The sequence below is a fragment of the Pholcus phalangioides genome, unplaced genomic scaffold (genome assembly GCF_987345545.1).
Source record: "Pholcus phalangioides strain wild (caught in Gottingen) unplaced genomic scaffold, Ppha-v1.0 ptg000015l_1, whole genome shotgun sequence".
In the NCBI taxonomy this organism is placed as follows: Eukaryota; Metazoa; Arthropoda; class Arachnida; order Araneae; family Pholcidae; genus Pholcus; species Pholcus phalangioides.
Window position 1 is genome coordinate 95,386,569 of NW_028301608.1, and position 16,387 is coordinate 95,402,955.

The window sequence follows — 16,387 nt, forward strand, 5'->3', positions numbered from 1 at the left end:
CCCCTCCCCAGCTTTTGAAAATACACTAAAAATGGTATATATATATACAAATATATATATATATGTACATACATTGAGTACATGTGCTTTGCCCCCCCCCCCTGAAAAAGTTGAAACGACGGCCCTGATTATAGTTAGTTCGATATGCAATTGAGAGTATCGCTGATTACGATCCTTGTTTTCCATATCTGTGCATTTGACGGAAAAAAAGCGCAATTCATAACCAAAATAATGGAAATAGCCTCTCAGAAAACTTGAATAATTCTCTTCTTTCTCTCAAATAATGATATTCTCTTAAATGCAATGTAGCCCAATATTTCAGTTAATTTTCTTGTTAGTGATGACAACAGGTATTATCCGCAGACATAGATGATGACGTGTTATGTTTCTGACGTTAATATTGCATCAAACTGTTTACATTCACTCGATGTATATTATATTATCTTGTTTGCTTGGAGATGCTCATGTGCATTTGACAGCTAGCGACGGAAAAAGATCACCTTGTTTACGAAGTAAAAGGTCTTTTATCGGCTAAATACTGCTTCTCTTAAAAGAAACCCTGTACACAGTTGGTTGTGTTCCTTTAAGTAAAAAAAAAATTGCTGTTATGTTCGAGTAAACACATGCTAATTTCTGGATAAATATTCATTAAGAATAAGGGTTTGTAATTATTAGAGGCTATAAATTATATTCACAGTAATTTGAATAGAAGATTCGCCTCCTATATGATTCATTCACCCACAATCATTGAAAATTTTCTGGAATTTCCATACGATGTTAAGCAACATGCAGTGTGTGCCAAAATGGACTGGCTGGCAGTTTTCAAAATGGAATAGTGAGAAAATGGTGGCAGACATTAGCACTAGAATGATGGGTGGAGTCTGTGTGACCCCTGCGCTCTCTCTCTCTCTCTCTCTGTGTGTGTGTGTCTGTGTGTCTGTGTGTCTGTGTTCCCATATCTTAATTAAGGATGAACCAAAAGCTTCGAAATTTCTCGACTTTCTTTGAATGGTCATACTTTTACTGTTATTGCACATCGGAGTTTTTTCATTATCTTTCTCACCAACGTAGATGCGAACCAGTATACAAACCAATAACCTAGAAAGATGGAGGGGGGTCACACAGACCCTCTTATGTATTTTAGAAGTCATTCACCGTATAATACTAGCAACATTGTCACAACTGATTTTTGTAGGGGTCAAAGCAGGAGTCTCATCATTTCTTACGAAGTGTTTTTGTCATTTTGTCCGATAAATTGTTTCTTCTGCAGAGTATGAATATCCACGTGCTTAGGATCGTTTCAGAAATGGCAAAAAGACAAATTCACCGAAGAGATTGCATAAGCAAAATCTAAAAATATTGGTGGTGCTGATGATGAGAATAGATGAGAATGAAAACTTCCCCAGGGGCAAAACATCCGCCAAGTAAGCAGCAGCAGCATTGATGATGGATGTGTGAATCAGAATGAAGTTATACATCCAACAGTACCACAGTTAATGCAGAATAAAATTTTACCGGAAACGACAAACACAAACCGCACTGAAGCCACAAAAAACTTAGCCGGGACCCTGCGTATAATATATAATATACATTTATATATATATTATATTCTACGGTAAAAAACGTAGAAAACAAAAGATTCAACCTTAGGCCCACGGACCCCTATCACCTACTCCCTTTCAGATAAGGGAAGTGGGAGGGGCATAACACACACACACAGACACACACACATGATATATTGTCCATGCTGCAGTCAGACCTCGGTATAGTGACACCCTTAGAGAGAGACCGAATAAAAATGACTTCATATAAACGGGATGACTTATTAACAAGTAAGAGCAACATGCTATTAATGCAGAAAGAACTAACTTTTCAAAAAACGGACCTTATAAGAAGGCTGACGTTGAGAGGGGTTAATGTTATACCGAGTACTTACGGTTTTATGTTCATGTGTGGAAAACTAGTTCATAGGGGCCTGAGTAACGCAGTGGTAAGATGCTCGTGTTCCACAATGAAGGTTACCGTCAACGTCTATGGGTTCTAATCCGTGCAAGCATCACAAACACGTTATTCACCTACCTAACCTGAGGCGATCACTAATAGATGGCGGCATCATTTCCCACTCAACTTCACTGGTTGGAAATTGCCGAATGGTGATGTATAAAACCGAAGTTAGTGTGCGGTAAAGTAGTACTTCATAGAGCATTCTCATAATCCACGCAAAGAAGAGCTAGCTTTGTAATTGCAATTAAAAGTAGAATTTAATGGCTACATCGAAATATTTTGGATCTATGTGTAATTGTTTCATAGGTTCCGATTTCCTGAGGTTTTTTTTTTCAATATTAAACAAGCGTTAAAGTTAAATCAAATGTGTCGAGTCATATTGACGCTTAACTGTAGGGTAAATTCAAACAGTACAACAGGGTTTTAACTAAACATAAGCATCCAAATAAGAAAAATCATTCAAAAATTATGTGAGATTAAATATTTTATATATTTCCATAAAAAATGGAATATCCAAAGTAAATACCTGTGTATTCTATATATTTTATGTTTCATTAAAATGTTTTTTGAAGATTTTTTACCCTAAATTCCTCTCGAGTTTTATTCTGCTTCTATCAAACCCTGATCACCCCCCTCCAAAAGTTATTCCCGTTTACAGTCCTTTGGTCCTTTTATTCGCGAAAGTCGTACATATTTTTCCACAGTGAGAAATTATCTCAGTAAAATATTTGAACGAAAAATTACCTTAGTTATGCAATCAGCATGAATGACTGGAATACGCGTTTTTAGTCAAATTAATTTCAAAACATCGTATCATACTATTATCTACGATCTGTTTGTGGATAGATGCGACAACAGGTCAAAAGATGAGAGAATAAAATCTCCACACGTATAATTTTCCCTATACAATAAACTCTGACAGATAATTCGAGTTATCCTGAAAGACGAAACATTCAGATTCATTCTTCGATGAACCTCTCATCGACATAATAAGATTCTTCCGATGACTGCGTGAGGGTGACTCATAGAAGCGAAATTGGAGTTCGAAGCCCCATGATACGTCACGATAATGAATATTTTAGAAATTCTAATATATTCAAATCTAATGAACACTGCGACAATAATAGGCGTTCATATGAACCCTGGAGCTGGAGAGAGCGTATGTGTATTCGTATATGCGAATGCGTACATTTACTGAGTGCGTTTTCGCAAAAGGAATAAAGGGAGTTCGCGTACGTTGAAATCCTATCCAAGATGAGTGAAAAGGCATTCATCAGTGAGTCTTCTCTCATCTTTCCCAGAAATTTTCCAGCTCAAATTTATATGCAAATTCTTAGCGGTTGAAGTATGATGGAGCTTTTTAGAGTAGAGTGGAATCGGCGCCAAGCGTTGAGCTCCCCCACCAACAAAAATGCTATTATGTGTGCTCGTATGCATAGGTACGCTCTATCTCTGCCCCCAACAGTCATATCCTTCACTTTATCCCCGACAAATTCCCAGACACCGTCACATTCAGGTAATGCATACGGCAGCATTTAGGCTGAACAATACGTGATTTTCGTGAGAAATAACGGGATCCCAGTTGGACGAATAAAGGAGGAGGAGGAAACAAACATTGTGATGTGTCCGGCTTAGTAAATCTCGATGTCCTCGCTAGGATGGGAAACAAACTTTCGCGAGCAACGAACTAGGTTAGAGATTGGGTTTGTTCCCGCCTTACTAAAACGTTAATATACTTTGTCCATTAGACTTAATGAAAGCCCAGAAAGAGGTTCGCGAACTCGAATAAGTTACTCTCCGGGCAAACAAAGCGTTGATGAATAAGAAGCAGCCAAGTGCTAAAACGTAGCCGAGAATATCGCAGAGCGCGCATTAATGGTGTATCCGGTTAAATGAGTGTCGTTATAAAAGTGCTTTAAAACGGTCGAGATCGCTATTCTTTCGTTATCGTTGCTTGAATATCAGTTGCTGAACATTAACTCAAAGATATATAACTATTGTTCAGCGCATAACTGTATTTGAAAAAGCAACTGAATGTGAACATTGGGATGAGATGTGGATAGTGGCGTAATATTAAATAATTAATATATATTCATATCGTAAAATTAAACATTTTGTGATCTCACAATGAGATCAGACTCGTTCTGTTTTCTCATGTCGCGAAAGTACCCGAATAATGATCAAGAAAAAAAATTATATTTTCTTACATTATTCTTATAACCAGCTACTAAAGCGCAGGGATTCGAATTGAATATTTTATAAGTGAAATAAATAAGTGTATATGATGTTTTGTTCGAGTTTCATGCATAGAAAACTGAAGTATGACATTTCCATCGAGGAAGTTTGAATTCGAATCGCTCCACGCTCCTCAAACTATAAAATATAAAGTTGTGAGGAAGCTGCAGAGTAGTGTTTCTCTCAACCTAATTCCCTGAGTACCAGTGATGGCATACGTTGTCTACTACTACTACTACTAAACCACACATGCACCTCGTCCATATTCTTCTGCGGAACCTCTAACGAATTGGTACATGCGGGAATGTGCGTGTACGTGTAGTGAAACCTGACGTGTGAGGTTTGTTTCTGTGTATTGCTTGTTATGTGTAGTGCTGCCATCTGCTGCCAGTTTTTTTAACTATGAGTGAAGTGTAATGATTGAATGATATCAATCATACACACGTTGTCACTGTCGGCATACGTTGTCCGCACGCGGACTTCGTAGTTTAAGGAGGCAAGGGTGCTCAACCTTTTAGAAAATGCGGGCCAATTGGTATGAAAAAAGTGTCGCGAGCCACTTTAGTGATCTGGAACACAACTGTCACAGATCACGTTCTGCAAATGTGCCGTGGGTCACTTACGTGATCTGTAATATGCCGCGGGTAACTCAGGTGCTCTGTTAAGTGACCTGCAAATGTGCAGTTGGCCGCTCAAGTACTCTGGAACTGCGCCGCTGGTTATTCAAGTGATCCGGAAATGTTTTACGGGTCCCTTCTTTATCTTGTGAAAATGAGCAGTGAGCTGCTTCAGTGATCTATAAATGTAACGCGGGCCGCTCAAGTGCTCTGGAACTGCGCAGCTGGTCACTTAAGTTATCTGGGAACGTGTCGTTAGTTCATTTTTGTCAAAATTAGATTTAATGTTACGGTCACATCAAACGAGTCCGAGGGCCACATATGGCCAGTGGGCCATGGATTGAACATATATTGTTCAAGGGTTCCCCTACCGTCTAACGTGGTGAAAACCTATACTCTAGTAGAAATATGAATATCGAGAATATTATTTAATCTTTCATTTATTTCAAATTTGAAACACATATTTTTTATTATATATATACTATCCCCCTCTGAAACGTTTTACTTGTCTCTAAAAGTTTTTGCTGATCGTGAATTTTCAAAAATGCATCTTTAACAACTTTCGCACATGATACAATAGCATGACATCTATATATAAATTGTGATAAAAACTGATTTCAGCTCATAAAGTGGTGAAAAAAGTTATGTTATTGAGAATCTCTCAATCTCATTTAAAACGAAATTTTTAAATTTTAAGAACAAAAAAAAAATTAAATATATTTTTTATAACCCTAGTATTTATATAGATGGATTATCATTGCATACTACACATGTTATGGGAGTCATAATAGCAACTTCACGTTGACAATAATTTGGTATTGGCAACCTTTTGATAATCAACATGGTATAGCCCCGAGTTCACATATTAGTAGATTTTTAGAAAAGTTTATACTTGTATGACTAATCGAAAAAATATTTCAGTGTATTTTCATCGGAAAAAGTTAAATGTATTACTCACTTGAAAATTTTTCATGAGTACATGTATTATTATATATCGTCATATTATCAGTTTTAAACTTAGTATTTAGCGTTACCAAAAATGTAACAGTTATTAACTTAACAATTGTGGTGATTGAGTGGTCAAAGTGACGTTCTCGAATTTCCAGGACCCAGCCCTACAACAGTACAAATATTCAAACATCTCAATTGACTGAGAATTTTTAAACTAAATTTCACACACGGCACTATATACTCATTAGAATGTTAGGCACCCTTCCGGCGCAAATCAATCGGTAGTTAATTGCCTATGGCAATAGACCGGAGTTGTGCTCGTTCGGAAAGAAAGAAAGAAAAAGCTGAAGAATTCCCCTTTTGCCGTAAGAACTTTTTTATGACCCATTTTGGCAGCCCCTAACGAATCAATTTCGGGTCGCGCCCTATAGCTCAAGAATACTCTGCTGTGAAAAGGGTTAACACGACCCATCTTGAAGCCCTTGTGATTCAAGTGCGGGTCGCGACCCGTAGGTCCCTTCCATAGGCGATTTCAAACAAGATTTGATAAATTATCTTTGTCGGGGGCTATATCAAGTATCGTTGTAGGGTGGTTTCACTATATATAAGGGGTCATTCAAGTATTACGTCAGCATCGGGGGGGGGGGGGAAGTTTCGGATTTGCTAACTTTTGATGACAAGGGGGAGGGGATGATGATTGCTTACGCCATCAACCACCCCTTTATGATGATATGAAATATTCTAAGCTGCTGACGAAATTTTGCTGACAGGGGGAGGGGGGGTCAGTGTTTTGCTGACTTTTGCTGACAAGGGGGGGAAGGGGTCAAAAATGCCTGAAAATCTGCTTACGTAATACTTGAATGCACCCTAAATAAATTTGCACGAAATTGAAAGGAAACTTGAAGATACGCTTTGAAGACACTGCATTCAAATAAATGAGAATTTATCAAACCGATGAAGAGATAAAGAATAAATAGACAGTTCAGACAGCAAGAAATACATTTCCTCTTCTAAACACATTCTTCCTAATTCTTACAATTTCTTACGGGAAATTAAGGACGAACGAAACTGGTCTGAAAATAATGTTTATCATTTCAGAGACTTATATTTTAATAACTAACTATTCCTAAATGAGACGTTTCTTTTGTATGCAGATTTCACCTGAACACATATACCACATTTTTACTTAAACAATTTCCTTTTTTTCTCCCTTAGCGAATTGATTATTTCATGGCTAAGAAAGATCAGATTGTGGGCGTAGGTTCCTTTTTTCCCACGAGAAAGACAACTGTTATGAAGAGAGGAACAAAAAAACCAGCACAAACTTGAGCGGAAGAAGAAGTCGATTAAAACATCGAATATTTGGAGCGAGTAATGAACATTCGAGTTCCCCCATTTATTGCCAAAAAATTTATACATAAATAAATAAAGTGAAACATTGATTCGAATCTTAATTAAAGTCCCACATGCAAATCGAAATGACTAAGAAAAAAGGAATCGGTTTGGCATATTAAAATACGTCCAGAAAAGTAACTAATAAAATGATTTCAGAGTAAACCAATGAATGTTAACAAAAAAGGGAAAAAATAAATAAAATCTTTGCTCTAGATTCTCGATTCGGAAATGATTTTTGTCTGAACGAAATCACGTTGAACGTTAATTATGTTTTATTCATTTCGTGTGTTATTAATGGATTTACTTTTATGCTTGAAACAAAAAAAAGAAATCAACTGTTTTCAAGCCGAAAATAAGTTGAATAACTTTTATTTTGTTTACCTCATTATTATTTGTATTTTAGTTGCTGTTCATGCCAAGAAAATGTTTTAAAATTGTTGTTTCTTTTTTAGAAATTACTACATTCTGGTTTACGCGAGCCATTATTAAAGATAGAAATCTTCGAATGTTGTCAAGTCAAGCTGGTGAGAATGATAGATATTTCTATATAAATGATCCTATCCTTGCAGACATCTGATTAGCTCATCAACATTCAGCGAATCAGATATGGATTCCGATGCTGCATTAATGTTATTTTCTGATTGCTTGGGGATGGTTTTTTACTGTAGTTTATTGTCTAAAACAATGGTTCCCAAATCTTTGTTACCCGTGGCTCCCATCTCCAATACATGGTTGCTCTGAGGCTCTCCAGAGAATAGTTTAGTAGATATTTTATACATTATAAAAGTATAAATTGGCACGCGTAAATCAATGTCTGCAGCTGGCCGTGACGCCTCTGACAAACGTTTGCGATGCTTACTTTGATAAACATTTGTCTAACTCGTTCACTTTTTGCAATTTCTCTCCTATAGGGAAGGCATGCATAAGAAAAAGCCCCTTTTTTCAGTTCTTGGTCAGTTTGTTTCAACTGACCAGATTCACAGTTCCTCGGATGAAAGATTTTCATCAACGGATCTATGGCAGAGCGGGACAAATCCCAGGCGCTAGGTCACTATGGCGACTAAAAAATTTATATCGGCACCTAACATTTCCTTTGTGTAGTTACTAAATTACAGGCTAAATTACAGCACAGAATGTTTGAAATTTATAGGAACATATCTGTCAAAATGAACGAGGGTGATTATGCCCCCTGAAAAAGTCAAAAGAAGAATTATTTTGAACGTTTTTCTTCAGAAAAAAATGTTGGCGCCTAAAAAAAATTGTTCTGGCACCTAGATTTTTTCGCGATTTGTCTTGCATCGATCTATGGAACACACCATACATTATGAAAAATATCGTAATTCGCTATAGACATTAAACACAGTTCCCCATTCTAAGTCCTCACCAAATCTGAACTTTTAAAAAATGCATTTTTTTTTTGTTTAAAGAGGACAAAATCCTGTTTTACAATGGTATAAAAAAAAACCGCATGAGTCAACATTTGGAAACCTTTTATGTGGAGAAAGTGAAACGGAGCTGCTCCGTTTCCACCGTTCCGTTCGACCAACTGGGTCATGTGGTCACTACGCCTTACAACCAGGATTTTTTTCAATTACAGTTATCAATCGGTTATTGTTTTTGGAAACCGTGACTCACGATGTGATCACATCAAGCGGCGTACACATCACATTTGTAACTCTCTGAACGAAATTCTCGGAATTATTTTCCTCACGATTTGAACTTCAAAAGCAATCAATGCGTTTTTTTAGACGAAAAAGAATTCATGATGCAGAAATGATGTTTAAATCAGTTTTGGAAGAAAATATACGTATAATCCAGGCATAAAAAATATATATATGTGATGTGTGTTTACCAGAAGTCGACGCGTTTTCAAATAAAGATTCCGACGCCTGAGCTCATTCCTACCGTCATTCTGCATTCCGAACAGACGCAAACACAGACGAAGAGCTCGAATCGGTGGGCATGACTGCACAACACACCTGTCTTCTAGAACTCCATCGATATCACTTCAAAAGCCCTTTTTATTCGTTTTCACGAAATCTTTTGACATTTGCATCTGTTTAGAAGTTTTTAAGATGTCTGAGATGACGCCAGGAAGTCAAACACTCTTTTTAGTCGTGTTCACCTCTGTAGAACTTGCTTTTTCTTATAGAGACGCCTGAAATAGATTCATTGAGCATCTTCTCTGCGAGTCTAATGCTCGAGAACGAAAATTCGTTTCAGTGATTTTCGTTCTTTCAGTGATTTATTGATAGAAAGAAACGTGAATAAAATTTTGATTCAGAGAATATCAAAATTATTCAGGGTTCACAGCCAAGTCCCCTTGCCCCGCAAAAGTACTGGTAAACCGTTGATCCTAGAGGCACATTTCCAATTAGAAAAAGTATCAAAATAACGTGTAATGTTCAGATTCGTCATTCACATTGCAAGCGGTTGCAGATACAGTTATTAAAATAAAAAAATTACCTTCCTATACTTAATTACCTTCCTATTTCCACGGCCATCCTTTTTCTCATACATAAATTCAAATACAAGGCCACAACCGACAAAATGCCCAACGAGGTGGCTGAGAAAAAAGATGTCCATAACGAATATTGATGTCATATGTTTCTAAAATACAGCGAGCCAATTAAAAATGCAAGCATAAAACTATAAAATATTATGCAATGCCCGTAAAAAATATTTATGTTTGTCTTATTCTACTGTAAGTATGGAAAACCTCTCGATTTACCCAAACATGTTTATCGTATTTATTTTTAAACGTGTCAACTGCGTTAGAATTATTACCTCCGGGAATAAACTATTCCATTTATTAGCAACTCCATTAGAGAAAAATTCCCTGCTACACTACAACCTAGAATTGTCCGTTACCAATCGATACTGGTGTCCCCCTTGTCAAAGCATTCGATTGACGGCGTATAAATAATTCATGGTCCCTCGTATCAATTCCGTTGAAAATTTTGAGCTCTGCGATCATATCATTCCCTCCGACACTTACGTTCTTCTAATATAAACATATTCAAAAATTGAAGTCTCTCTTCATAAGTCAAGCCCCGTGTGTCAAGAAGGACACGCGTAGTTCTTCTCTCAACCCCCTTCAACCAAGTCCATGTCCCTCTGTAGGTATGGTCTCCAAAACCTTACAGCATGGTCCAGTCCAGGACGATCTAAGTCTCTGAAAAACGGAAGAATGCCTTCTTCATGATTTTCACCTTTTCACGAGCATTCTATTCACCTTTTTGACCACCGTTTGAACAATGTTCAGAAAACCTAAGCCACTCGTCAATGCGAATTCCCAAATTGGTGACCCTTTTTAGTTTCATAAATATATCCGTTAAACAAGTATCTACGTATTTATTTATAAATTACTGTTACGTGTTGTTATGCTCAAGCAAATAATTTCTTAATCACTCATCAGTTTTGTTCATTTTAATCATGAATGAAAGGATATACTCTAACAAATTCAAATATTTCATTAATACTACTATTTTTGGTTGATTTTCCTGTATAAAACAATAATAATTGAAATTAATCTCAGTTATATAAAGATCATTGATCAACATTCTATCTTTGTAATTTCTCAATTATATAATTTCAGTATGCATATTTGTACAGAATGATACTGTGAACTTTTTCCGTGTTGAAAGCAAACATTGTATTTTAATCCCGTTTATAGATGTTACGAATTAATTACTCAAACGTCGAGTGCGAGTACAAAGTACATGGAAAATTTCGATTCCGATATTATTAAACACGACGATTACTTAATTCCTCTTGTAGCATTTTACTGGTGTGAACCGTTGATTCTAGAGGCATACTTGCAATTAGAAAAAATATCCAAATAACGTGTAGAGTTCAGATGCGTCATTCACGTTAAAAGGGGTTGTATAGTTATTAAAATAAAAATAACTCTTTATACGAACACGCTGTCCTCAAAAACCCAACTAGAACTTTATTGCCCTGTCTTCCTTGAGGCCAGCATAAAAAATACTGCGTTGTTCCTAATTTTGCAGTATTCGCTAATATTTGAATCACAAAATCTGAGAGAAGTTGGGCTAGAACAGCTTGAATGAGGGGAAAGCGACGTTGTCCATTGGTTCATGGTGTTCTTTCGCAACTTTTCTTCGATTTTATCCAGATTTTTTTCTTATTGCGTGAACGATGGGATCATTGCTTATCATCTGAGAGAAAATACTTCGAAAAAGAATAAACTATTTCTTGCTATACCTACATTTTTTGGGTTCTTTTTTTTATGATTTTAGTCCAAGTTCTTGTGGAAAGCACCTTGCAGAACACTGGTAGAACCGATTCCTCCTTTTTTAATTGATGCCGATGCCCTTTCTGCATAGTTATCATTGCTCTAAAATCAATAATGATGTGCATAATTCTACTTATAGCCTTAATTTTGAAACGATATATTCTTGAAACGAATTATAAAATTCTTGAATATGCATTTGAATTCAGAGATATCTCAGTGAATATTACACTTGAAAACGTGGAATTTTTTTTTTGTTGGCCTTGGGAGAGACAACGCACCAACTTCCTCATTGAGTTTCTGAGGACATGTTGTTCGTATAAGTTAATATTTTTATTGTAATAACTATACAACCCTTACAACATGAATGACGTATCTGAAGTCTACATGTTATTTGACTGCATTTCCCAATTGGAAGTATGTCTCTAGGATCACTGGCTCACCAGTAATTGCGGCAAGGGGGGACTCAGCTATACACCCTGCATAATCTCAAATCCTTTGGATAAGAAAAGTGCTTTCACTTTTTTTTTGTCAGTGCGGAATGTGTAATTAACCTGTAGTAATAATCAAACCGACGATTCTTAGACACTCGTTTTGCTTTCTTTCTCTAACGACCGATTTAGATGAAACTTGGTATATACTCTATGAAGATGATAGAAAAAAGATTTGCGATAGTAGAAAACTGTGAGACTTATCGCCATCAGAGGAAATTGTGTCATTGCAAAGATGAGTATCGGAGAGCGAATGTTCAGAATATTATCAAAATATTTAATTCACGGAAGATTATCTGCCTTAGTGAATATGGAGGTTAATCCACTGTTAATCACAAGTTGGAATCTTGAGATTCCTTGTTCATAACTGCCGTACACAAAGTTTCAAGTGAACTGAGGACTGACGTGTGCATTATACTAGCTTTTCGCTTCAACATAAGTACACCAATACACATGATAAAATTTTCACACGAGTCCAATACAAACCAAACGTCCAAGAAGGGGAGATCTGGGGATTAGGATCACAACATACAGAGTCAGTAAGAGTTGATGGACAGAATTCAAGGAATGATGGAAAAAATCGAAGGCAATTTTCGTTATACAATCATCGTTCGTAACGTAAGCGGTGCAGCGCTAGACGGCCCCGTCATTGAACGCATATAAAGGGCTGGTGTTGCTATTTATAGCCATTTCCATCGTTGATTGCAAAACGGAGAGATGGCTAGTTTCACGAATCAAAAAGAACGTGGACATGCATTTCATGTGCGGTGTTCCGGACGAGAAGGCTCCGGAGTCCTGAAAAATTTCTCCGGAAAGGTTTTACGACAAGACGTGTGACAAATCGGAAAGCCTTCGGACAATCGTACAAATATGTGTACGAAATGGGTTTCTTTGTCAGCAGCAACAGGAAACAGCACGTGCCAGTAATGTGAGAATGCTACCGGTGCAATTGCTCAAAGAGTTTTCGATCAGGCACGCTTTTTTGTCGGAACAATATAACCACTACAATCATTGCGCTTCCAGAGTATTCCCATCCACAGCATTCATTCTACATAAAACGCATTCCAGCCTTCTCCTGATTTGTGAAACCATCCAAGACCACAGAAACCCACGATAGAAATGAAGTTGAGTGGAAACACTAGCGATTTATGCGTTAAGTAACAATACACCGGTTGCATTACAATTACGAATATTGCTTGTTGAAATGTGTTCCGCCTCTCCATGAAGTTCTGAATCAATCTGTATTCGTGGAAGCTCCGTGAGTTTATGCGACAATACTCTGGGCACGAATTAAACCAAAGAGCTATCACTCGCACTTGCTGAGAGTCGAAACAGTTACATATTTTTGACCCCAAGCAAAAAAAGGCTAAGCTAAAAGCGTACGTCCATGTATGCGTTATTTCCTTGACAAAACGAACAACTCTATGCCGTATATAACACTATTCATGCGCAGTACTTAATTTTGTTCTAGTAGCGATGTCTATAAAGCACACATGCTCAACCCATGGCCCGCGGGCAAATGCAGCCTTTGGAGTCATCTGATGTGGCCCGTTACCTCAAACCCAATCTTGTAAAAATCAATCAAGCGACAATTTTCCCATACCACTTGAGTTACCCGCGACACATTTATGGATCACGTGAGTGACCCATGACGCAGTTACAAAACAGTAGATTCTGTAGACTCTGTCATAAAGCTAGGCTGGAAGAGATCTCGGCAACGGGATAAATGCGGAAGACTTCTGGAATTCCTTCGGTTTTAAAACATTTAAGTGACCAGTGGTGCAGTTCCACATCACTTAGGTTACTCATGGCACAGTTAAATATGACTTGAGCTACCAACAGCACATTTTCTCATGTTTTAAGTGACCCACTGCCCATTTCCAGATCACTTGAGTGGCCCACGAAACCGTTCCAGAGCACTTAGGTGGCCCGTGGTGCAGTTTCAAATCACCTAAAACGTCTCGCCATAGAAACCAACAGGCCTATAACAATACAATTATTCAATCATTACACCTAACCTCAAATATTTCGTGGCAGATGGCAGCACTACACATAACAAGCATTGAGCAGAAGCAAACTTCGTTAGGTTCGCAACACGTACATGCACATTCCTTCATGTACCAATTTATTAGAAATTCGGTAGAGGAATGTGTACGAGGTGCGCATGCACGGTTAAGTGTTAGTAGTTTTTTCCGTTTCCCACGGCACAGTTGACGATGATTCAAACGGCCCACGACACGTTTCCACATGATTTAAATGGCCCGCGGCACATTTCCAGATCACTTGAGTGGCCGATGTCTTATTCATAGTTCAATACAGAGTGACTTCAGGGACACACGACACACTTCCAGAGCACTTAAATTCCCTGTGTAACGTTTTCAAAGGAATGAAGTGGTCCGTGGCACATTTACAGATCACTTAAGTGGCCCTAAACACGTTCTGAAACAACTTAGGTGTCGTCGTCCACATAAAGGTTGAACATCTTTGCTTTAAAGCTTCGTTAACATACTGTCCATGATCTGTACAGCAGGAATACAAAGCTCTATTCGAATGAGTATGAAGTTTCTTCCCTATGTAAACACATACTCAGTGTGAAATATCGATGTTACACACGTCGGTATCAATAACAGCTGCGGAAAATATCTTGAATCGAGAAGTTGTTTGAATATGTAAAACAATCCTTTTTTTCTCCGAATATTTTAACACCAAGAGGAAAACGAAACTAAAACCCTGAGGGGAAAAATTCTTTTTGTTTCTTTTTCTTCCCTCTCTTTATGCTCTCCAATTTCTAAAGATCTTTGAAAGAATTCTCTCCAGTTCAAACGAGACCACCTGAAAAAGGCATCTAAGAATTTCACGCAGATGTGCTAATTAACATGTACTTCTCTGGTATTAGACGTGCTAGTTAAGCCCTCTGAAAAATACTTGAATATATATTTTTAGTTTTCTTCGTTCTGAATCTTTTATGTCTTGCAGGTGGAACTTCGACCAGAAAACAACCCATTCGGTATTCAGAACAAAAAAAAGGAAAACGTTGGGAAAAGTTTCGAGACATCAGTAAATGGATTGGCGCTACATATTTTGCGGTTAAAAAAAATATGTTTTTTTTTGTTCCCATAGATTTATGTTTTTTTTCACTACACTTTTTATCCTCTACTAATTTTCCCGCAGATGTTCTGAAAAGCTCTTGAAATCCCAAAAGAATAACCAGATAGTGTTTGAAGATGGAGGAAAGAAAAAAAAATATATCTTATAATAAGCTAAGCTTTTTCGAGAGTATGTAGAGAATGTATAATATTCTCTGAAATACAGGAGAAATATTTCCAAAAAAAAGGAAAAAAAATATCACTGGATATCCTAAATAACACGGAAGGGAAAAAAAATAGTTAAAGGATTTAGGTGATAATAACTATTTAAATTACACGGCGCTTTAGGTTGGAAAAAAAATGCCTTGGAAGATAATTAGTTGTTGTGAAATAATTATTATCATGAAAGTATGTTTAAAAAAATCCCTTATAAAGTCAAAACATAAGGTAAATACACTTTGGGAGTTTTCTCTAGAGTATGTAGCTGAATTTTTTCTTGAAGAACTTCGTTACACGAATATCAGTTCAGTGAAAATTTGCGTACGTATCAAAAATGCTTGAAATTCGAATACGTTTGAAATTTAATTAAGAGTGCTGGAAAAATCCAAAAAAAAATCAATAAACTCTCAGACATGAATTTTTAAATGAAGATGCGAATAATGCCGATTTTGTTTTTCAATATGGAAATATTCAGAAGTTATGTTTGGTTTCTTGTCGTATTTTGTTTTCGTTATTAGTATTAGAAGATCGTTAACACACTAATGGTGCGTTTTCAATTCGACGCTATTACCGAGGTGGGATTTTGTAAAATTATAATGTTCTTTGAATAATAAAGATGTTAAAAAAATTGTAACTGATGATAAACTTCTATTGCTCTAACTCGAATAATTTTTATTAAATATTAGGTAGGGAACTAAGTTCTTGCCGGAAACGATAGCATGCGCCAGATGAGCTGCACTATATATATATATATAGTCGTGTTTACAGTCTAATTTGCATAATCGCGATCGTTTTGGAAACGTTAAAGTGTGTTCTAGTAGTAGTAGAACGCAAAATTTTGTGGTTGTTTGCAACTTTTAGGTGTTAAATGTCTGTTGAAAAATCTAAAATTCGTCACATCATTTGGTTCCACTGAAAATCCAAACTTAGTGCTTTCAGGGCTGCAACAGTAATATATTCCGTCTTAGGAGAGTCGACTGTAAGTGCCAGAAAAATAGGATACTTATTTTACTGTGGACATTCCCCTTCGATAATCTAGCTGGAAATTGCCTGGTGCGAGGTCAAAAAAGGTCGTCAGCCTCACACTGACACACACGCGAAGGTCATATTGTCTGTCTGGTAGGATCACCGTGG

At 37.0% G+C, this 16,387-nt stretch overlaps 1 protein-coding gene across 1 annotated transcript in view; it reads right to left on the reverse strand.

The window, feature by feature from the left end:
* Window positions 1-16,387, reverse strand: part of LOC149077106 (dopamine receptor 2-like) — a 116,034-nt gene that overhangs the window by 87,716 nt on the left and 11,931 nt on the right. The window lies entirely within an intron of this gene.